Genomic DNA, 24684 nt, shown 5'->3' on the forward strand with positions numbered 1-24684 from the left:
GGAGGAGAGAAAACAAAAACTGTTTCCGCAGCCCCCTCTCCGACGGTCGTGGACAAAGGTGGCTCATTCATGGCTCATAACAGGCGATCATTGTTTCTACGAGGAAGCAAACACTGTTTTCCGCGGCTGCGGTAACTCGACGGCGTTGCGTCGAATTTGTTTCGCTCAATTACCCGTGGGTGTGCTCCCCTGATGCTGTGCCAACCTTTCTGTTTTAATTTCGTCGCGGTGCTGCGCGTCGCGATCCTCCGAGAGGGGGACAGAGTCGGAGAGAGAGAAAGAAAGAAAGAGAGAGAAAGAGAGAGAGAGAGAGAGAGAGAGAGAAACGCCTTTGTGAAACGCGCGTCGCTTCCGTGAAAAAATTAATCCTTCGGGACCTTATTATTTTCGATTCCTGGGGGCGACGAACCGCTTCGTTACTTTTGCATATCGTCGACGCGTAACCGCGGGTCTGCGGTCGGTCGTTTCGCGATTTCATACGGCCGGTGTCCCCGACCGTGAGTTTCAACGGGGTTTCTCGTTCGTTTCTCTAGGTGTCGGAACGAAAAGGGGACTCGTGTCGCGTAATTTTTCACGGAAACTCGATGGACTCGAACCACGCCGTTGTATACACGGTGGGGGTGGAAAAATCGTGGCACGATCGGCCAGGTGACGCGATAATTTCACGTTAAAAAATAAGGAAAAAATACCGTCTACGATCTCTTGGGACGAGGCTTCCTTTTTCGAGGTAATCGAATTCGAGGTTCACCCATCGTGTATTCCATCGGGTTGTTCGAAAAGTCATTTCGGTTTTTCTTTTCTTTCCGGTGAAGATGACACGATTTTTTTCGAGTGTACAAACACATTTTCCGAAATTATACATTCTCCATTTTGGAAAACGAAATTACTCGAGGAACAACCCTGTATTACGTTCCAACATTGGCTCCGGTACGGTCTAGCCTCGCGGGATCGTGTGTGCTTTTTTTTCATAACTATAGAAACGTTGAAACCGTTGAACTATCGAATCTTGCCACCGTTTACATTTTGTTCGTTTTCGGTTATTTTAGGGTAAGCGAAACAACAGGTAAGCTTGCCAAAAAAGCGAATTAATACCGGTCGGTAAAGTGTTAACTTCACGAGGTAGACGTCGAGACCCGAAGCGATCGAGGTTACGGTTTACGAGACGATAATAGATAACCGAAGCGTTCGTCTGAAATTAATACGCTACGGTAATACCTCGTCTTGTGCGATTAAATTGTTCCGAAGCTTTCCGCCGTAACTCGAATTGCACGGATACGATGAATCGCTCGGAGAAGGATCCGTCCCGTGTTAAGAGTAACGCGATACCACGAACAAGGGGAACGTGGACGATCGAGTAACTTTTGTTTACGAAGTTAGCAGTTACAGGCGTTGCGAAGCCTAAGTAAAACGTTTAACCCGATACAACTCGAGACGTCTTTCAGGATTGGTCTTTCTCACCGTAGCACGTATGGTGCACGATCTTCCTTTCGGAAGTTAATCACTGTTAAACCGATTCGCACGTAATAGTTCATTTATTTAGATTTAAAGTATAAAAGTGACACGGTTTTATTTTATTTTTATACTCGTACGGTGCAAACGGAGTTGCAACGGGTACACGTATACGTGTATTCTTTATTTGACACGTTACGGAAAGACAATTTCGTTTAATGAGCAACGAAAACGAAACTTCATTCGAGGAGAAAAATGAAGGCGCAATCGCGTAATTTGGAATTTACTGTACTCGAAACGAACAGGTTTACGGTGAAAGAACGAAACAGATTTTAGTCGCGAATGGGCATTATTATTCATCGAAACGGCGCAACTTCTACCGAACGTTTGATCCAAGTTACACGTTCGAGTCGCTAAAGCACAGGGTACTTAACCGAACGATGACGTAATTTAAATGGCCGATCCTCTATTTTGGGTAGTGTAATTAGGGTCGAAGGAAGGAAAAGTAAAGTTTTTTGCGTTTTGTCCTGGGATCTATTAGTTGGAGTCATCGGTAAGGTTTACTTAACAGACTCTGCCTTAGACACGAGGACATTTGGAAGTCCTTTTTTGCGATTTGTTCTCTTGTGTCGGTGGGCGGTAACTCGGAAGGTTTTCTCTATGGTTCGTTTATCTCGTCCCTGTTCGATGTTAAATAGCGTTGTGTAACAGTGATAATAGTGACGTCACCGTTGCTCGATATCTCTAGAAAAATATTAATTAAGCAACGTTTCAAATAATTACGCAACGGGCGAGATGTAGCTGAACGCGATGCTTGAGAAATGTTGTTGTTCGATCGATCGTTGACGAATCGTACGCGAAACGATGAAACGCGGAAAATATATAAATAAATTATCGAACTCCTTTACACACCGGTGAAGTACAAGGAGAAACGAAATTTATCGATATAATAAAAATAGGTAGAATTGGTTATAATCGCGCAGTCGTTGCAATTGTTAACAATTTATTCGCAGAAACGTTGGAAAGTCAAACGTGGGTAGGAACTCGATCACGCTGCTGTTGCGAAAAGAATAATTTCTTAGCAACTGTATACGAAACGTTGCGAGCTCCTTTCGCGGAACAATCATCGTACATAGTGCTTCGTTTTGTACGTTCCAGTTTTCGCTTTGTTTCCACGGTTCACGGTCAATTCATTTTCATACTTTCTTTGCACGAGAGAAGATTGTACCATTCTATTTTATTACAGCTGTTAACGGTGCGCTCGAGCGATTCTACCTTTCTCGAAACGGTGAAATAAGCAAAACAAGGTAATTACAAACTTTTCTACTAACTTCTGGTAAATTTCGCTTCCTACTCGCGGAACGAAGAAAATCGAAAGTCGTCGAGAGTGCAGTCATTGTCGAATAAATATATAATATATGTATATATATATATATATATATATATATATATATACATATTCCCCGATGGAATAACAGTACAACGTGTACTAATGAAATTCCAATCGCGAAATATCGAATTGTAAGTGCATCGAGTGCATTACGTATCGAACTTTCGTTTGATGTTCGGTACAATTACTGGACTCCCATTATTCAAGACTCCGAACGGAGTATAAAGTACGGTAATATTTTAACGAGGAACATTTTGTATCGAGAAATGGTAAAAGGGAAGCAGAGGTTTTCGAAGCATCGGTTCCTAAGAAAACCATAAACGGGCTATCGATGTTCAACGTTCAATAGCACAAATGGTTTTCGTACGAGTGGTTTAATTGAAAAATATCGCACTTTACTCGCGTTGGGTGTCATTAATCATTTTTCGTAGCTTCGATTCAGGCTACTCGATCAAAGGAAAAAGAGTTTTCGCTTCCACTTCGTTTCTTATCGGCGGATCGAGTCATTGTCTTATCACGAAACACCGATTCTACTTACCACGACGAATACAGGCAACGATAGTTCAATTTCTGTGAAAAAAATTATGATCGGTTTTCGTTCGGTCGCCATTTACTTTTATCGATGTAACGGGTAAAAATTCGTTTGTGCCATTACTCGTGGAATTATCGAAAATTTTGCTGCTGTTGGATGCATAAATAGTCGCTAGAAATTTCGTTGACAGTTTTCCGGGGCTTTATTGTTCGAACGGAGTAAAAATTGTTGTTGCGCTCGATCGACGTTTATGCGTGTCCGGATGATTGGAAATATTCGAAGTGGAACTTTCCCCGAATAATCTACTACGGATGTACAGAATGTAGAAAAAAAAAAAACGTGAAACAATCGATACTATTGTTTTCCATTCTGTTTCCAAACACGTGGAATCCAATGCGTCAAATTTAACAGGCAAATTTCAAGTTTGAAAAATATAGGAAAAAATTGATCGTTATAGAAAATAATTCACACTCGCGGTTTGTTCTTCAAGTGGTCCGAGAAATGTGTCGAATTTTTAATAAATTTCTCGAGGCTCTGGAAAAATTCAATCCTATGTACACGGAATCTTCGATCGTCGGATTTCTCAGATCAAACGAGGATTGAAAAACATACGTCGATCGCGATAGGGTTGAAATATTGAAAGAAATACCGAAAAAAGGGCACTCGAACACTCGGTGCGCGATACAATAGTTTGCTCGATAAATTTTTTCGTTTTTTCGCGTAGATCCGTCGACTCGTTCGAATATTTAGTTGTTCGAATTTCAAGTATCGGTATATTTTTTACAGAGAAGAAAACGAGAAAACTTATCGAACAACCTAGGTAATTACCGTATCGTGTAAAAGATCGGGTCGTGATAAAAAAAACCCGGTAACTCGAACGGTTCTCTCGAGTGGATTGTTCGAATTATAATCAACCGAGGCGTTCCGATACTCGTGACGGTGATCTGTTAATTTTTCACGCGCGGTCTCTTCGGCGCTCAAGATGCGGAAAGGAAGTTCCTGCTCGAGGAATTTCAAGCGGGAACACCTTGGAAACAACGCCGGGGCGTTCGGCGACGAGCTCGCGATCGAGCGGGGGAATCAACCTCGGTGAGAAAAGCCTATAAAGAATTCACCGTCTGACGCGTGGTTCTCTTCAATTAATTCAAGTTCGCGCGCCCGCTGTGCGGTGCGGTGGAGTAGTGGAGGGGGAACGATACCGTCGTACCCCCACCCCTCGCTCCTTCACGGAGGGGAATACGCGAGGGAATCGCTTCCGACGAATCCATCGATCCAACGACGTAGTAGGAGGATCTCGGTTTTATCCGCGTCCGGTTAGTGGAACGGATAAATTCAAAAACTGAGAGAAGAGGAGGGAGGGAGGAAGGTGGATGAAACGTTCCCCCTCCCCGGAACATCGGTGTCTCACGGAACTCGGTCAACGCAACCGGACCGGACTTCTTTCCGAATACGTTGAAAGGACCCCGTGAAATGTCTGAAAGAGCCATTCAAGGATACAACCTTTAACGCTTTAATCACGCCGGGCCGTAATGAATTCTCGAATAACGCGTCAGCAGGCGACCGCGTCGCTCTTAAATTTCTAAAGGTGGAAACTTTGCCCTTTCCTTATCGCTCGCCTTGCTACGCCTCGAATGCTTGGCCCTCCTCCCCTCCCCCACCCCATCCCCTCTACTAGCGCCGTTCGTCCGCCCCGCCTTCTCTATACGACAGTTAGTCGCAATATCCTATCCGTATCTACGGCGAACTTTCCTACGGAACCAATTTAAGACGCGAAATTTATACAGGCTCCGGTTCGGAAACTCGTTCAAGTGCGTCGAGTCTTACCCGACGCGACGTCTTTTCGACGCCGACACAACCAACGACCGCGCGAAATGGCTCCTCCTCCCTCCTCCTCCTCCGCCATCCTCCTCCTCCTCCGCCATCCTCCTCTTCGCTCCGGTTCGTCGTCGACGGAACGAGTTTTTATAAGTTTCATACGCGCGCGTTACGCGCGATTTCCTTTACGTCCGTTATCATCTTCTTTTATACATTCTGTTTACGGAGTCCCTCGGACCGTTTAAATGTTCCCGCTTTCGCGGGAGAACGCTGTCCTTCCGTTTTATTGGACTCGGGCGCTGGTGGGGGGAGAGTGGGCGGGCCTCGGCCACCGCTTATTTCTTTTCGCGTACACGGTTCGCGCAGGGTTGTAATCTCGTTTTTTATTTTCCGACCTGTACAAGCAGCGAGAGAAATTTTGCAAAAGATTATTGTTACGAAGAAACGCGTCTCGAGAATCACCGATCGTTCGGCAAGAAGAATCTTTTCCTTCCTGGTGGATCTCGATGAAACTTGTAAATTTTATAATCTTGTCTGGAGACACGATTTCAATACGGAAGAGAAGACATATTTTTATTTTTATTTTCCGACCTGCGCAAGAAAGCTGCGAGCGAGACAAATTTTTCCAAGGATTATCGTTACGGAGTTATCGTTGCGTGTTTCGATCGTCACGAACAAATCTTTCTCCTTGGTAGATTTCGACGAAACTTTGTACACAAATTTGATTATTTATATTTACTATTGATCTCGACGAAAACAATTCGAATCCCGCTACCACTGTGTCTCGATATTTCGCGGATCGATCGAGTCTCCGGATATACGTTGTATTTGAATAGCGTAACGCGTACCACAGAACAAACTCTTCGAGTTTGTCGTTTCTTTGTAAACGTTATTTTCATTTACGATATTTCGTTAACGATATTTTATACACCATTTCTGTGTTTGCGGAGAAAAGTTAACGTGTTTACATTTTTCGGCTCTAAACAGCTCCTTTCTGCAGTCATTACGTTCCCAGCTGTAGAAAAAAGCCTTTTCAAAAGACTCTTTTAGCGGAAGAAGTAGCAGGAATATTTAAAAAGCATTTCGTTAATTCTGCCACGGATGGAAACTTATCTTCGTATAATTTCCAGCATTTTAGGGAATCTGGGTTGTATCCGATCGTTGAACTAGCAACTTTCGAATAATAATATTCAAATAGTATTATTCGAATAGTATTATCTGGATAATAACATTCGAATAATGATATTTGAATTTTAATATTCGAGCATCCAATGATATGCAAACAGTAACGTTCAAGTACCCAAAGATATTCGAATACTCGAATGTTCTTGGTTCACTCGTAGCATTCGAATACCCATAATATATTCGAATAGTCTCGGATCTGTTTCCGGCTCGTAACAGAATCGATCCCCTTACAAGTAGCTACGAATCCGAATCAGTTGCATTCGAACCCTCTGTAAATATTTGGAAAACTAGAAACAATATTTGCGAGCATCTCGAAACTACTCGAGCTTCGGAAAATAACTAGATAAAAGCAGCCCACCGTATTAAATATAGAGTGGTTAGTTAGATAAAACGCTGCAAGCTGTTTCCGCGGAAACTATTATGGATGGTGACAAAATTGTTGTTTCATATTCTAAAGCGCACCGGGGCCCTTTATGCAGCATATGCGATGACTCTACCGTTCCATTCCAAGTTTATATCTTCTACGTTTCTTCGAGTGGAACACTGTACAAATTTCTGCCACCCCTGGATCGTTGGGTTTCGATTAATCAACAGTTACGATTAATCGAGTAACATTAGGCACGCGGGGTAGTTTTAAATTACATTCAAATTCAATAAGCGTTCCGAAATCGTTATCGTTGCCGACAAATATTTCGCTTGAAAATATTGGACAGTTGATTCGGAAAATATTCCCGTGCAATTTTTTTTCCCAACAATTCCGTATGGTTTTGTAAACGCGGGATCAACAATACGTATGATTTTTAATCTTTTCGGATGTATCGTTTCACCGTTATTCACCGTTCAAAATGACGCGTGTCTGTAGATACAGTTTTTACAGTGTGTCGTGGAAAATTTTTTCCGCGACGGAATACAATACTTCCAGCGTCACACGTGAAATTGTATTTTTAAAATCGTATATTCTACGTACCTGAGTCACGTGCGGAAGGATTCTACAAACACGATGCGTATTTCTTATGGAAATCGTTAGATTCAACAATACGGACGTTTTCTATAAAAAATGCAGTATACCGTGTACAGTTTCAGTTGGATAAAAGTTATCTAATTTACAAGGATGATCGAACCCGAGGTCGAAGGAATAGATTCGAAAACAACGAATAAATGTTCGGTCTGGTGAGATTTATCTTCCACTGGATACAAGTTCGATTACTTTTCATCGTATCGCGATTTGGAATTTATATTCTACTTCGCTTCGATAGATACGGTGTGTAACCAAAATTGGTGCCTAAATTTCAGGAGGTATTCTACTCGTTGCGAAATTTTTGTATCTCGAAAACGAAGAATGTTCAAACACTCGTTTCGCGCGTTCGGAACTACAGGAGCGTTACTCGGTCGCGAAATTCTTGCGTCTGGAAAACGAAGATTTTTTCAAACGGTCATTTCTCGTTTTCAAAACGAGTGGAACACGTTGGTAAAGTTTGGCCATTCGTTTCAGCCGCACTGTGTATATTCGAAAAATCGTAGCATCGATGGTACTTAATTTCCTTCGAGTTTGAAAGATCGTACGTTATTCGTCATTGTGCTCTGCGTGTTTGGCAAAAATTTTCCAAATTTTTTCTCGGTTTCTACGCAACGATTGACCACGAACACGTTCGATGTGTTTTTATGCGCGACTCGAACGATTTCGAAGTTACTAACTTTCTTTCCGCAAATCGTTTTATTCGCTTCGGTATTTTAAAATTGCTGGCAACTGCAGCACGCCATTATGCATTTCGCTATAAAGAGCTTACGACCAGGTGGATTCTTCGTTTCGATGAAAAGGATTGAAGAAATTAAAACGATTTGCTCGTCGTTGGGCACCGTCGCGTTCAAAGAAGTTACAATCGCGACATTATACTTCTTTCTTCGACTATTGTCGGGTGAAAATCTTCTTTTACAGTCGAAACGATGTGTATCGTCGTGCCGCGAATTCGAATTGCAATCTTTCCGTTCGATCTTCTTAATTCTCTAGAAATGATTGTAAACGAAAGTGAACAGAATTTTCAGACGTACGTGTATTGGAACAAACAGAATAATAAAACAGAAACACGCAAGAATAGTAACTACACCGGTCGAGTGGCATAGTTCGAAAAGATCGTATTCCTCGAAAAAAAAAAAATTCCCCAACGAGACAAAAAAAAAAAAGAATCGATTCCGCGTACGGGGAACCTTTCGTCGCGACTTTCTAAAAATATTGGAACGTTCCGAGCGAATTGTCCGTAATCTGTAGAATCCGTGGGATTAGCGGAAGATATAAATCAGGAAATGAATCACGCGGGCCAAGACTCCGTTTCCCAGCTACACGGATTTCTTTAACGAGAGGGATTTAACGCGATCATATTTCCTTCCGTGCAAATTTAACTTCTCGCGAAGTTAATTCCCATCCGTTAATACGCCTTTGATTCGACGAAGAATGAACGAATGAAGCGTACCAAGGTAGAGAGGAACCGAATCAAAGCGGGCCGGTTCGCGCCAATTCTTCTTATCCGTTTAAACCGTTTTCCATCCGTCGCGACTGTTTCACCGTTAGGACGGTCGATGGTTGTACCCGTCTGGTTCCGTTCTCTTTCTCTCTTTCTCGACGAGAATCGTCGAATTTCCCGGTGAGACTCGTCCCCGTAATAAAATGCGCGCGATTCGACGCCCGATTCGTGGATCTGAAATATTGATAACGTTTCCCCGGTCCGCGGGTAACCGAGTCGGCTGAGGGGTTAGACGCGAGCTAGCCGGTTGGGAGGATAGATTACAAATGCGGGGAATCCGTGACATTTGCAGACGTCGTAGCGCGTAGTCCGGCAAGAGGATGATAAGTGGGCGCGAGAGAGCTTGACGCCGAGGAAGGATGAAAAATTTCATTTTAAAGTGAGCCAGGACGAAGCCATTCCTGTAAATTAAACTTTAATCAAAAATTCCCTTGAGCGAAGGCTGGCTCGGGCAGGTTACGCTCCCGCGGTGAACCATGCTGCCTCGGAATCCGGCCGCAGTTCAACAAGCGATCCTCGTCCGCGGAAGCGTCGTTCCGAAACAATGTTATTAAATTGAAATTTTATTTATTCACACTGTAAGAGACGAGAGCGGTGGCGTAGCGGTGTCGAGCGGGGGTTAGCGCGCGCATCGCCCGTGATTGATCCGTTTCTTCGGCTGGGAGTTAATCCGGGAATTCTGCCGGGAAAGTCTGTGCGTAAAGAGGAAGCTTATCGATTTAATCCTGCTGGCCTCTTCCGGCTCTAATTGGTCCCGAAACGATTTTGGCCACGAAGGCGTAATTCGCGGTACGAGCCGAGAATGGGTGGTTTCTTCGTGCACGAACCGGGACCGGGGAGAATCCTGGATAAACTTTGATAAAAGGTTCTCGCTTCGTTTTCTCGTGGAAATCGAATTTGAATATCTGCACGGGATTCCTGGACAGCCGCAACTTCGTCAACACGTACGACGATTCTACCGTACGTTTGCTCGGTGTTCGTGAACAACGACACCGATCGAAAATTATCGAAACACTTCGTTTCATTATCGGTTACGAGGGATCGGTTAAGAACTAGGGACAGATCTCGGAATATCGAGGGTACACCTCCATATAGGGTACGTGCTTGAACAAATAAATGATCGATTGACGAGGAAGAAGAGGAATTTTGAAAATTGACCATAGGTGTGGAGTATTAAGTTGTTGCGTAAGTTTTGTCGTTCGATGAAACTTATTCAACAGTACTACATTGAACAGTACTATATTGAACAGTACTACATAGAACAGTACTACATTGAACAGTACTATATTAAGCAGTACTATATTAAACAGTACTACATTGAACAGTACTACATTGAACAGTACTACATTGAACAGTACTACATTGAACAGTACTACATTGAACAGTACTACATTGAACAGTACTACATTGAACAGTACTACATTGAACAATACTATATTAAACAGTTCTACATTGAACAGTACTACACAGAACAGTACTACATAGAACAGTACTACACTGAACAATACTACATTGAACAGTACTACATAGAACGATACTATACCGAACGGTACTACATCGAACAGTACTGCTCGATAAGTTTTGCGCGGAAAAATGTCAGTAAAGCGTGGTATTCGTGGCAAATCCGCGCGAATACCGATCTGAAAACGTGCGAGTGACGCTCCCACGAGATTATTCAGGAATATCAACATATTAAAAAATTCCACCGTGTACCGCGCACGGATTTAAGAGCGGGCTTTTAATTCTGGCCCCGCGGCTGCGCTCAAGCAGTTACGTCACTCCTGTGGACATACTTTTGTAAAATATTTGCGTTTTAATATACACCGTCCTTGAAGATTTCGAAAAGAAAAAAAAGAAAAAAAAATAGAAATAAACCGATACAATCCGGCGGGATTATTTTCGCGATTGCTTCTCGCTTCGGCCCTGTCCGTGCGGTATTTTATTAATAATTCCCAGGGCGTATCGTGGCCCGATTCGGGGACGAACTTCTGCACTCCGAATAACCGGCGTTGTCATTGGCGCGTGTCACGCCGGTCCTTTACCGTTCAAAATTGAATCACGCCGCGTCGAACGCGGCAGTCAATCTCGCTCGTCAATTTCTAAGTGACTGAATTCCACCGTGCTCGATTAGTCGGCTGAAATCCCGTCTACGGGCACCGTTGGATTGTCAGACAGCGATAAAAGGAAAATGTGAACCGTGCTCCGTCCGAAAACTCAGATCGGAACCCCGAGCGATCGCGATAACACACACGCGAAAAAAAGAAACAAAAAAAAAAAAGAAAATAGAAGAGGGGCTCGTAACTTTTTAATTGACGAACCGCGAACCGGTGCTCAATTATCGCGGATACTAACAGAGAGCTCGCATTCGATACCAGCCGTCGTACGTGGTTCGTTGTTAATCGTTCGAAAAGCTTATTTGCAGCTAGAAAATATTTTCTACGATCGCGTGAACGCGTCGCGACGAAAGAAGTAACGTTACGACCGAGATAGATTTGCCCGATGAGTTGAGTAAAACGAATTTTATCTCGTTACAAAAATTTATCAAATTTATCAAGTTTTTTATATTTGTCGTTGCATCGCGGTGAATGTATCAGCAACGAATCGGCGAGGTTCTCCCGTTGAGAATGAACCCAAACACGACCTTGTTCGGATTATTTTTAATCGCGCGTGAAATTTTTTCCAAAATTTTTTTCGAATACGTGTAATCAAAAATGGTCGCACAGAGGTCGTGTTTGGACTCGTTTTCACGAGTCATTTATTTCGTAAGGACAATTTTTAACGAAAGCTTTTCACCTACTTCGAAGATGTTCGATATCGAGAGAATCGTTCTTACGACGAAATGTAAAATATTCGCCCAATGTGGACCGAAATCGTTGATGAAAACAGACTGGAAAACAGTCACGAGACAAAAATAGAGGGAACAGGAGATATTTGAGAGGATAGAGGATACGGGATTTACGAGTCGTGTAATTATTGAAAAGTTAATGGAAAATTTTAAGCACGTTTTTCTCAGTTCTCAATCGTGCTTTGATATTATTGAAAAAAAGTACGTTTTTTAAATACTGGATCCAATTAAAAGAGTAAAAAGCGGTTACATTTTCTAGCTTCAGAAATGTCAAAAATTGTCGAAGCGATACATTTTCTTTCGAGTGGCGCCATTTTGTCAATTTTTCGTTCTTTTTCAATAAAAATAGTTCGTTATCCTAAGAATTTCATGTAGATCGTAGTGCACGATCAATTATTGCATTCGGGGAATTTATCGAGGTATGACACTGCACGCTGTGAAAGCGCGTGTTTCTCTACGCGTTGCATGCCAAAGCGTAAAACATTATTAAACAATCGTTGAAAACGTATACAATATTCGACGAGCGTCCGGCTTGTACTCTTTTTTTAAATAAAATTCCGTAAGATGACCCATTTTTTGCTACGCCAGAGCGAGAACACCCCTCGGAGTACTCGAGGATGGAGCACTTGATTTGCATTATCTGCTACGTACTTCAATATCGAATGCTGCTCAATGCACTTCAGAAGCTTTGGGTAATAAGTAATAATACTAATTGAAAAGCTTTCAATTGTTTACGTACACATTGCAGTGAATTGGATCGATAAACGTCTGGTTTTCAAAGTAGGCCACCTGTTGATTTTTAATAAAAGAAATTGTTTTCTTTCTCAAGACGTTAAATTTTTGACTGGTAATTAAATTTACTTTACGGAAGAAAATGACGTTACCGCGATACATTAAACTATTGACATCGAACAACGCATATTCAGAGACCGCACCGTACGTGAGTAACAGAACCGATTATCCAGATTACCGGATAATTGTAATTAACGAACAACAGAATTAGTAATTAGAAACCGTTAATCGCAAAAGTATTACGAGCTTTATCGAAACCGAATCGGTAACTCAATAATCAAAAACAAACTCCGCGATCACTTTGCAAAGTATCGATCTCAATGAAGGCTGAACTTGTAATTCATCATTTTATACTCATGAATAATTAACCACTAACGATTATGCGAAAGATTAGATTGATATTTGTTTCGTAATTACCGAATAATCTCAATTATAATTACTCATCGCTATTTACATACTATCATTTTTTATGAATTCACTGGTCACGATGTATCTACATACGTATACATTTTGCACATTGATAAAATTGATAAAACCGGTAGTTTCGATATTCGAACATTAAGCGAGGTACTGGAACATTAAGCGAGGCACTCCTTTCGGTACTCAAACTATCCTTTCGGTTCTGACTCTCTTAAATTGTCTCGAATCAATTCCGTTCTCGAACAGAAAAAAAACCAAAAATATAAAAACAGAGTAACCCTTAAATAAATTACGTAAATGGGTTTCTACAAGAATCGTCGAATTATTCTTCCATCTTTTACCCAGCGTCGGAAGCAACGGGTTGGTCGCTGAAAGGCGGCCGGGGTGACCGAGTTCTGGCCTGTTCGATGGCGAGGACTCGCGGCGAAAAATAGCAAGCGAATTAGAATTACCAGAGGGGGGTCGCGAACGCTTAGACCGTGCCCCTTTGCGAGCAAGCGCCTGGCTCCCTTCGTGTCTCGTTGAAACAGAAGGGAGCCCCCCGTCCCCTCCCGCGCGCGTAGGTTAATGCAGACGTATGAATTACTGTCACGTAGCGGGAAGGTTTTCTGAACGGGATGCGTAATTTGTACCGCTGCCTGCAGCGCCGTGAGATGAATAAATCATCCGGCACTTATCACGGGAAAACTTTCAAACGTGCATACATAGGGTACCCATCCCGTGGTGGGGGGGACGGTGGCGAGGGACGATGGAGGGGGGTTAAATCCCCGGGTCGCGGGTACACCTTGCGCCTCATATGCGGCGCGTCGGTTGGTTCTGGCCCTCGCCCGCTTCGCGTAACCGTGCCCCGCGGTGTATTCTTTTTGTTACGCGTTTAGCCATCGCGTTCCCGACTCGGGGGACGACGAGAAGTAGAGGTTAGGTTACGGGAGGGGGCCTCGAAACGTCGAAGACGATTTATACGCGTCAGAAAGAAACCACCACCACGGAATGAATCCCCCCAAGCCTGAATATTTTCGTTACTTGACGTTCCGATCCTCTCCGCGCGACCTTGTTAAACGGAAAAACCACACCCGGAGTGGGGGAATGAATATTTATCAGCCTTTGGGCGGGGGGGATTAACGGACGGTAATTCGTACGTGTCTCACCCCTTTGCGCCGGATTAACGAAATTTCGAAGAAACGGTTTTTCTCCCTTTATGTACCCCGGTGCCCCGGGTGTTTTTCTTTCCAGTTTCTTTTCCTTCCTCGTTTCATCGCTACGACGATTCTTGCGAATTTTTTTTTATCGCGTAGACGAGGTTAAGTGTGTTTTTATACACATGTTTCGGATCGGTTTTGGAATTGGGGAAACGATTGTGGGAGTAAATCGGAAATAAGGATCAATGGGGAAATTCGCGCGTGTCCCGTATCAGTCACGTGGATTACGCGTGTATAGGTTAGGTTCTTTCTTTCAATTTTCAGTTCGGTGTGCTTTTGCAGAAATTGGTCCAGTTATTAGCAAATGGAAAGGGGTCGTCCGTGTTTAGATTATTCGTTTTCATCGGGAAAACCTACATTGATAATATTCTCGGGAGGATATAAAGAAGAGAATATACAAATTTTGATTTTGCATCGGTCGAGATAATAATCGCCATTTGGCGGTTCTAAATGTTTCGAAGGTGGAAGGGAAGCTAGGTAATCCCAGGTCTGCTAGTAGACTAAGTATGCTAAGTGATGCAACTTAGCAGGCCCTGCCTAATACGCCGGGACATTGGGAGATCGGTAAGAGATCGTATATATACCGATCGGAGCAGATACGAGGACTTGCGGGAAACAATCGGTGGTCAGTCTCCCTCTGGTGGCAAGCGTTGGTAGCGCCGCCATAGCCATCTGTTCCGTTTTCGAACGAATTAGCAGCTTCGATTTTGAAAGCGGGAATTACGATATGGTATCGTGGACTGTAAGTAACGCGACAGCCCTCGATACGCCCAATGAGAAAGAAAATTACCAACGAAACAGTCGAGCACGAAATTCGTGAGAGTCTTCGCGACCACTTAACGAAACAAACCGTATCGAAGAGCTCGTAGTTTCCGGTGTACAATTAGCACCGGAGCATCAATTTACCTCCGAGTAGTGAAATTATCAACGAAACATCGCGGACGCGAATCTTAACGAAACTCTTTCGTTGACTCACCGATTCGTCGCTTCGTGTTTCGTGTATGAATGTATTTGGTATCGTCGATCCTTATTTCAGTTATTGCAAGATTTTTTTCAAATTTTATCAGACACATTCGGAAGTATCAAAGAGTGTATAAGTTTAACGGAGAATTTCTCGCAGCAGAAGCGACCGTGTCGTTTAAGAAGGTTTTGTTCTTGTGTACATATCCTTGAATCCTCTCACGGAGTATACCTGAAACTGCGAAACGAAAACGTTTCTGTTCAAGCTTCACCGTGATAGGAGGTTTCTGAGCTTCTTTTACACGTTTCTTGCGCGTCTTACGCGTCTTGTCCCAATTTGCAACCATTAATCGGCCAATTTCCCCCGAAACTAATAACGATAAAAGCTCGGACACCGTGTTACTCATAGTACGACTGTGGAAACACCGGTGGATAGCGAAATTTAACGATAGGAATAACTCGTGGTTCATTTTCATTTCGTCGACGAAAAGGCAGGAACAGAAGGGAAGTTTTTGCAAGATTTCGCGTAAAACAACTTCCAGCTCCTTCGCAACTTGTACTCTGTTTTAAGAGAAAAGTCCGCGACTGACTTACCCGCTATTACTCGACCGGAGACTTTCTTCCCTTAATTAGTATATTTGCGTTCAGCTGCATTGTTTATATAATCAAATCGGGCTTCCACGGTGTCGGCGTTAGTTTTACGCTAATGGTAAATTTTTGCCTCGGGAAACAACGTTCGTACAAAACTACGCAACTACGCTATGTCGATTTAACTAACAAAAGAGTTGGTTTTACGAATCGGTTGTTTCTTTTTTTTTTTCAAACAGAAACTATCGAGTTGACCACTGTCTTTAACGCAACTCGGTAACATATACTTCAAACGTATTCGAATTAATCGAGAAGTGTTTGAGAGTAAGAGAAAAAATAATGCCTGAATTGTATCGCTTAGTAAACGTAAAGATTTTTTCGTGGATACGTTAAAAAGTTATCGTATCTTCTCGTAAATATATAGAATATGCGCTAACGTGTATTACCTGCTGCTGTGAAGCTATCAGCCGCGTGGTGTAAATATTACACGGGAATTTGCAAAATTAGACTTTACTGGGTAACAAATCAACTGTTGCACCTCGAAACATGAAAATCAACTATACACCGTAGTATTGTAGCAACGTTGAGAACACGTGAGGCAAATTACGGTACTGTACTAATTTCAGCTATTTATCAACATTTCCTTCGATCGTTTTCTTTACAAGTGGGACACGATGTACCTGTAAAATGCAGTTGCATTTTTCTTTCTCAGTGCCACTCTCTGATAATTCTGCGTATAAAAATATAAGGAAAAAGTGTCCGAGCAATACCACACGAGCTATTTCAAACGATACTTGCAAATTTTAAACAACGCTATATACGTGGTTGAAAAACCTGTGATTTAATTTGTCCATGTTCTTCGATATCTTAAAAAATAACAATCTGCAACACGTTCTTCGATGTCTCCGTAATAAACCAATTTGTACATTTTTAAACGATAAACAATTGTTACACGTTCCTCGATAGCTTCGTAATAAATCGTAGCAGATAAGATGCTCGCAATTTTTACCAAATTATCGAGAGATGTTCCTAAATGAAAAAATTAGTCGTTCGATAAGTATTCGTACAGTTACATTGTTTCTGCGAGTAAATAGAAGTATATTGCAATTTACTTGTGCAAAAGTATGGTAGTCGGTTCGCCAATCGCAACTCGATTCAACCGCAGTGTTATCGAGTCTACCGATACGTACTTAAATTATACATTCGGTACGCCATGAGAACCAAGAAATCAGAAACAACGGGGAAGGGAAGGAAAATTATTGTCAATTTACATAATACGTGTGGAACACCCGATGAAATTTCTAAGATTGTTACCGTACCACGATCACTCGTCGTCGTATCGAGTACGTTTAACATCGAACTCGGCGTCGTTTCAATTCGAACGTTACATTATCATCATCTCGTTGTACGATTCGTTCGGTTGCAAATTCAAGAAATTCGTGCTCGACGGTAGCATTTCATACGGTAACTCGATTACCGTATTAAATATGCATCGTTCGAAGAAGACCGAGGAAAGGTAACGCGTAGTGGCTTAATCGTACGTATTTACATGATTCCAGTCGGACGAGGAGTTTAACTTTTTTGCACGGGTACTCCGGCTGCTTGAATTCGATATTTACCTCGTCATTTTTGAGAATGGAGAACGTGGTATTGAAACAGAACGCGAAAGTTGTTTTCTTAACGGGAACAGGAGAGAGAGAGAGAGAGAAAAGAAAAGAGGAGGAAAAAGAAACGAGCGAAATAAACGGAGAGGTAACGTACAGAACCGTGGAGAAGCAAGGAGCTTTGTATTTTATGCACAATTGGTCGTTGGAAAACAGTGAACTCCTGTAAATATGCTTGTTCGAATTGTAAATTCCCGGGACGTATGAGGAAATTAATTAAGAGCGTATAAAACCCGAGAAAAGGAACGCGGTATTATCCTATAGTTTCGAGTCGACAATTGATGAGTCTCGTTGGCCAATGGTAGCGATGTAATAATAAATATTGTACGTAACCCGGGAACGAATTTTTTTTCTTTTTTCTTTTTTCTTTTTTTGTTTTTAAAACAAATTTAACGAGTTTTCGTTCGCAACATTCTTCACCCGCTGTACAGTAAATAAATTTTCTCCTCGCTCGTGCTTCGGGTTCTCTCTTTCGTTGCTAAGTAGAAGGAGAAAAGTTTCGCGATAAAATTTTTGCGCAGGGAGTTGGAAACTGGAGACTCGCTTCTTGCGCGTGAATCACACCTCTAAGTCGAGAACAATGATTCTGTCAGAACCGATAATTCTTCCAGTTGAACTATTAACGGTGGAGTAATAATTGTACCAAAGCGTGTACAAGGTATTTCGCTCATACTTTATCACGTAATGCAGCCCCCATTGTGTTTAATCGTACGAGAGAACGTACAATGAAATACAACGAAGTGCAACTTATTTTTCACCGACCGTGTTTGGATCGTAATCAACGTTGGATCATCTTTGTCTCTTTGATCATTTTGTAAAAGAATATTCCTATTCTTTGATAATCCGTGGCATTGAAAATTAGATTCTTTTGTAAAAGAATATTCGATATTAAAGATACCACTGACCACGTTTCTACCTGAAAAAAGAAGTAAATCGCGAAGTTAGTTATCTTCGAACACTTTGTAGTTGAATAAAACTGCTCGAATTCCTTATCAAATTTTTAGGACAGTCAAATTCGAGTATGATTTCTGTACTTATCGATAGAAAATGTCTTTTTCTTTTGTATCGTGTAATATTAAATACTACGTATTTCTTTGACATTGTTCGGAACAATTTGAACGAAATGTTCGATTTGGTCACGTTTTCACGAGGTAAAATCTTTAAGAATCGAACTTACCTTCGCTTACCTTCGAATAACATCTTAGGGTGTTATCACAGTTACCTTTAGAGAATAATAGAAAATTTCAATACGAAGAATTCTCCCGATTTCAAATATATCTACCTTCGTGTGTCTATTCTTGAATTCGTGAAATGAAAATTTTATCGTCTAGATGTCTATGCTTGATGCACACTTCTCGCGTAGAAATGTATATTTTTGGTACCCGCAGGTGACGTTCGATAAATTTAATATTAATCCACGAGATTTTACATCAGATTACTTAACGCAGCTGGAGAAACCAAAAATTAAGTTTCTGTCCACTTTAGGCGTCAATGGTTCGTTCGTTTACATTCGCCACCGTAAATAGCATCCATCGCGCAAACAATAAGTCACTGAATAACTAAAACTAACACTCAACGATGTGTAACAGTGTTTCATAAATTTGTGATCGAACTAATAATAATTAGCGATTTCGAGTAGTCGATAATAACGAGCATCGTAATATAACAGAAATAATTAAAGCGTATACGGTCTATGGGACCTGATTAAATCATTTATAATTGATCTCAAAATGATTATGATTTCGCAAACATGTTAATTAGAATACTAAACCGAAGGGAAAAATTTAATACAGTTGATCGTACAATTTCAAAGCAATGGAACAACGATCGATCGTGTTGTTCAATTCTAACGCGTAATATAAATAAAACGTAACATTAGCGTATCGTGAGAAACAACGGTAGGTACCACCTACAAACGTGATCTATTGAATATACTCTATACGCTAAAATTATCACGGCATGTGTCCATCACCCGAACGGCAGTAATTCGAAATTAGTAAAACGTCAATGTCGGACTTAACACACTGCATCGAATGATCGTTTTCCAATAAGCTCGATTCATCGAAAACCACGGGATATTTAATAGAATGTAAACGTTATTCTCCGTGGAAAAGAGAAACGAGAAAACTAGATGGAGACCCGGTATCCACGAAGATGGACAACCAAAGAGTTCTGTATCTCGTGAAAAATTAGTTCTCGCGAAACACCGAGCTTTCTAAATACGTTTGTTCGGTTACAATTTCCCAGAGCGCGTGGAGTCGATCGATTAAGAGTGCGCAACTCCGAAAAGAACGACGCAGTATTCGTAGCTTCTAGTCGACGATTGACGAGACCTCGCGACGATGGTAGTAGCGCAATGATAAATACACGCAGTATGCACGTAATACGGAATAAATTTTGTACTTCTCGACCTACAGGAAAGGAAAGCGTCGTAACCGAGGAAAGTTTCGAAAACATTTCTTTTTACGGGGAAACTCCTTTAATGACGTCCTGAATATTAAAAGAGTCATTTCGTTTTCCGTAAATGGAGGATATATAATTTAATAAAGTGTTCGTACACTCTAAAAAAAATCGTGTTTCATTTTCACCGAAAAAAAAAAAAACTTAACGACTTGTCGAGCAACCCAATAAATACAATTTCTCTTCCATTCTTATTCTCGATTACGATGATCCGGGTGGCGACTGGTACAAACGAGCAAAGATTATTGGTACGTGCTCGGGGTCTCGATGGACCCGGCAACGTCGTTCGCGCGGTCGCTCGACCCTTAAATTCGAAAAACACCGGTACTCCGTGGTCTCAAGGTGGTGCAATCTCTGCACTCTCCGCGATATCCCCCTGGAAGAAATAGTAGGGAAAAGGAAGAAAGGAGAAATTTCCTCCGACGTGGTGGTTCCATTTTTTTCTCTCTAACAAAAGCAAAGATAAAAGTCTAGTTTCGAGCGGGAGTCTCGGTCCCTCGCGACGGATCCTCTCCACGGAACAACGGTGCCCCGGGATCGAGAGCCATAACCTCTTCGACGAACCGCGAACGAGCGGGAAGTATCGAGATGGTGGCGCCACGATCGAATTTCGCGATGGCGGTGTCACGGGACCGTATCGGATCACCGAACGAAAACATTACAGTTCAAAGTAGTTTCATCCGCGCACTTTGACGCACGATTTGGGTAAAGAAAGATCAGGATGATGATAACTTGACTCATTTCCTACTTCGTGGAAGCATGAGGTGATCACCGAAAGTTATCGTTCAGCGAACGTCTCTGTAAAGGGTTACCGTTTCGGCGAAAGTCTCCGTAGGGAGTTACTCGTTTGGCGAATATCTCTGTAGAGAATATATTGACGCAATTAATCGGTAAGAGTAGGATTTAGAGCGAAGTGACGAGCAACGTTCGGACATGGGGTGACGTTTAGCGATTTGGACCGAAATAAGGTGTCGCAACGAACGAATCTTTGTTCAGGGTACGGTGGTTCTTAAACATGGTTTTTGTTCATCGACGATCCTGGTGTTTGGGTCACGCGTCGGTTCGATCGGTGGTCCTCGCATCGGGATCGTGTTCGCGATCTTTCCCGATCCGGGAAAGCGGAGGAGGAGCTTACTCTCCGCGGGTTTCCTTTCCTCGAGAATCATTGTTAGTTTACGAGCGATCGGGGAGGTGAGGGGTGGTGGTGGCACGGTGGTGTTACTCCCGTGCGGGCGTTACTCTTACGAAAACGTTCGGGATCGATCCACGTAGAAGTTGTTTCCGACCGATGAGAAAGTGAAACGGCGAACGTCCACCGCACGTGGCGTACGATGGCTCCGTGACGCGCGTAAATCACGCCGCCAGGGGAGTTTCGCAAGTTCTCCGAGACTGTCTTGCGAAAGCCCCGAAATCGCCCCGATATAGAAGGGGGAGAAACGCGTACGAACGAGCAGGAACGTTGACGTTGGGAAGGGTTCTCGACGAAGGGGGCTCGACGTTCACGGCGTGTATACCAACACGAGGGGTAAAGGGGGAACGTTGCGCGTGGAAGGAAGGAAGGAAGGAAGGAAGGAAGGAACGAACGATGGAGGGAAAAAGAAGAAGGGCGGTGGGTAGGAAAGAAGAAGAGAGAAAAAAGAAAAGGTAGAGGAGAACGCGGAGGCACACGTGTGGCCCATTCGTTTCGAACGTTCCCCCTCTACCGACGGGACCTTCGTGGCCGGGCGAGGTATGGTGAGGTGCGGCGAGGGATGACGAGGGGTGGCGAGGGGTGGCGCGCCAGCGGGAACCTAGGAAAAAAGAAACGTTGCCACGGAGGGTAGTCACGCTTTAGGGGCATTTTTCAGGAGCCGAGGCGCTTGTCGGCCACCGTGTCCCCAGCATCCCTTCGTCTCCGTACACCGCCCTTCGTCCCGATCCAGACGTCTCTACCTCGCTGCTGGTAAGCTCGATGGCCGCGTAGACGACGCCGCGTTCTGTGTGTCGCGTCGCGCGCGACGCCCCAGACCTCTAACGCGGATCGATTTTTTAGATTCCTTTGGGCCTCCTACGTCGTTCCACCCTGTATCTATATATATATACATGTGTATATATCTCGCGACGGCGTTCCTACGTCGATATTACACCGGGATTTTCTGCTCTTTGTTTTAAACGGGGCATTTGTCACGGGTACGCGGGAGCTCCGAGGAAAGTTGAGAGGGGGTGGTGGCGGCGGTGGCGGTGGCGGTGGTGTCTGGTGCGCGGAGGCGAGGCGGTGCGCGGAGGCGTTTGATCGGTCCTCGCGGAAGAGCGCCGATACAATTGCGCGGGATATCGCGCAGAGGGGGACGAGACGGACGAGAGCTGCCTCCACGACGCGAAATCGATGTCCACTTTTTACCCCTACGCCGTCGAGAGATTTTGCGATCGCGCCACGGCTATTTATTACAGGCCCGAGCTGACCCTACCCCGTTCACCCCCCCGCACCCGCCCCCGCCGCTCGATCCGTAACCAGGAATTTATTGGGTACCAATGGGTGGCCACCGAGGAACCGATGTTCGGCGATGATCTGTGGCCGGTAAGACACCCTCCTTAATTCCAGCCAAGCTTACTCTATTTACCGTTGCTCCACGGGGTTATCGTGCCCTGTAAAGGCCCGCCCTGCTATCATTCCCCGGGGAAATATTTCGTAGTTCGCGCGGAGCCGCGCTTAAACGCGTTTACATGCGCGCCGGGAGAGTTTTTATTTCGGTTTTACCTCGTTTCTCTCGGTTTCCCTCTTCTTTTCTTCTTTTTTACACCCTCCCCCACTCTGCCCTTTCCACCACCGTCTCCTCCTCCTCCTCTACCTCCCCTTTTTCGTTTCCTTTACCGTCCCTTTTTACGCAACCGCGCGATTTCTCCTCGCGGTTGAGAATTCCTAGGTCGCGATACAAACCCTTTGCCTCGTCCCCCGCCCCACTTCGGTGTTCTCCAGCCTGTTTCGACCCAGTCCTCCAGGCTCTGGGAGATATTTATCGAATCAAACTTCTCCCGCGGTGTTTCACGCCGCCAGGAGAAATTGATTTTCCGTCTGTGTTTACGGCGCTCGCGTCGAAGGGTTCCTTCTGGGACGAGTCGAGCGTGTGTGTATATACGTGTGTGTGTGTATTTTTTTTTGTTCGGAGACTGGAGGGCACTGGGGCGATCACGGATAGTCAATGACGGTCGATGATTCCTGGTTTCGAACCGGCGATTTTTTCGAGGGAGTCTGGCAATCGTTGTTGCCCTCTCTATTTTTTTCTTTATTTTCGTAGAGGCAATTCTAGAGAATTTCTCGAACAGTCTTGAAAATAGTCTTCTTTCGGAGAATATAAATATAACTTTCAGCTTCGTTTGTCGATCGTTTCGATAAAAAAAAGTTTTCCATCGAACGACGAAACTTGTTCAAAAACCTCTTATTAAAAGCGTCGGAGTAACAGGGTTTAGAATAGGAACGAGCCACGACGAATTCGCGAAAGACAAGGAACCATCGAGAGAGTAACCGGATCAATGACGAGGCGTCTACAGCTGCTCGCCTGGAAATACAAGCTGGTCGTTTTCAACATTTTCCCTAAAGGTAATCGGACAACGCAGAATTCGTCGTATCTCGTGAATTAAGCACGAACGAAACACGTTTGCGTAAACTCTTTCGAATGTTGAAAATTTTGCATCGTTTCTCGAGAAGAAAAGTCGAAACGCTTTCGCGGAAGTGTTCTCGAGCGAACACTCGAAACGAATTAAAAAAGAAGGTACACCTTTCGTCGAACGTTATTCATTCTTTGACGGCAAAAGAGAATTTTACATATATATATATATATATATTTCGTTGATTCGTTCTCCAAATATTCGAACACGCGCTAAAATTCATGTCGGCAGGGATTCTTTTCGGTCGAGTATGCTTTCTTAGAGCAAATACATATTTCCACTCCAATTTAAAAGTTTCCCCCGTCACTCGAAACCCGTGTCACGCGAACCCTTCGTCACTCTAGTCTTCGCGTCACCGAAACAGATTCACGCACTGAAACACAATTCTCTAAACCTTTCCCTGCCTTATCACCCATCATCCCTACTTCGGAAACCCTTAAAAATCCAAGCTCGGAGGGATGTTCGACCCTCGAAACGTAGCCAAGACTTCTCTCTGCGAATATTTATTTAATCACGAGACAAGAATATTTTTCTACGTGGAACTGTTCACTGTGTCGACTCCCGTGGGATGTCAACCAACGATCGATCATCGATGTACTCGATTTCTCCTCGATCCTCGATCGCGTAATAATTTCTGACCCGGTGTAACAATTATTATCCAGCCAGCTGTAAACTGGCTATAAATATCGCTTGATGAATAATAGAACCTTTCTTACTCGAACGTTTCGTTGTATTTGAAAATAACAATACGGCCACCGTTGGGGTCTCTGTTCTATCGGTGGCACTGGGAAGGATTCGTGCTTCGTTTAAGGTCTTAGCAGAAATATCTGCTAGAGATTTGAATAATAAAACGAGCTTCTTTCGAAAGGAATATCAAATTAACCGAAAGGATAAAGTTAGGTTAGGTTGTCGTACGGTTTGAATTTAGGACAAGCTTCGAATCAGTCAAAGTTGAGAATTTCTAGGATATATCCGTGTAGAATATTCCTTCCTCCAGCGAATCCTTTTACAACGATTGAACCTAAGTCGCTTCTTAACAATTTGGCAACGATCTACGTCTGCGTATCTGTTGAGTTGTTCGAGAAGTCATTTTGTTTTTTTTTTTTTGTGAAAATGAAACACGATTTTTTTTAGAGCGTATAAACATTTTATTAAATTGTACATTCTCCGTTTTGGAAAACGAAATTACTTTACGAACAACCCGATATAACGGGTGAGTCT

The 24684-nt window shown here is 43.2% G+C and overlaps 1 long non-coding RNA gene across 3 annotated transcripts in view; it reads left to right on the plus strand.

Annotated features, from left to right (window-relative positions):
* Positions 1 to 23301, plus strand: part of LOC143154074 (uncharacterized) — a 52150-nt gene extending 28849 nt beyond the window's left edge. For 2 of the 3 annotated variants that reach the window (XR_012993980.1, XR_012993979.1), the window contains exon 3: positions 2696 to 2758. This is a non-coding gene — a long non-coding RNA (uncharacterized LOC143154074). Of the gene's footprint in view, positions 1 to 2695; positions 2759 to 23258 lie in introns of those variants that run through there. The other variant, XR_012993978.1, reaches the window with a different exon arrangement.
* The last annotated feature ends 1383 nt before the right edge of the window (positions 23302 to 24684 follow it).

This window comes from Ptiloglossa arizonensis, chromosome 13 (assembly GCF_051014685.1).
Source record: "Ptiloglossa arizonensis isolate GNS036 chromosome 13, iyPtiAriz1_principal, whole genome shotgun sequence".
Classification (NCBI taxonomy): Eukaryota; Metazoa; Arthropoda; class Insecta; order Hymenoptera; family Colletidae; genus Ptiloglossa; species Ptiloglossa arizonensis.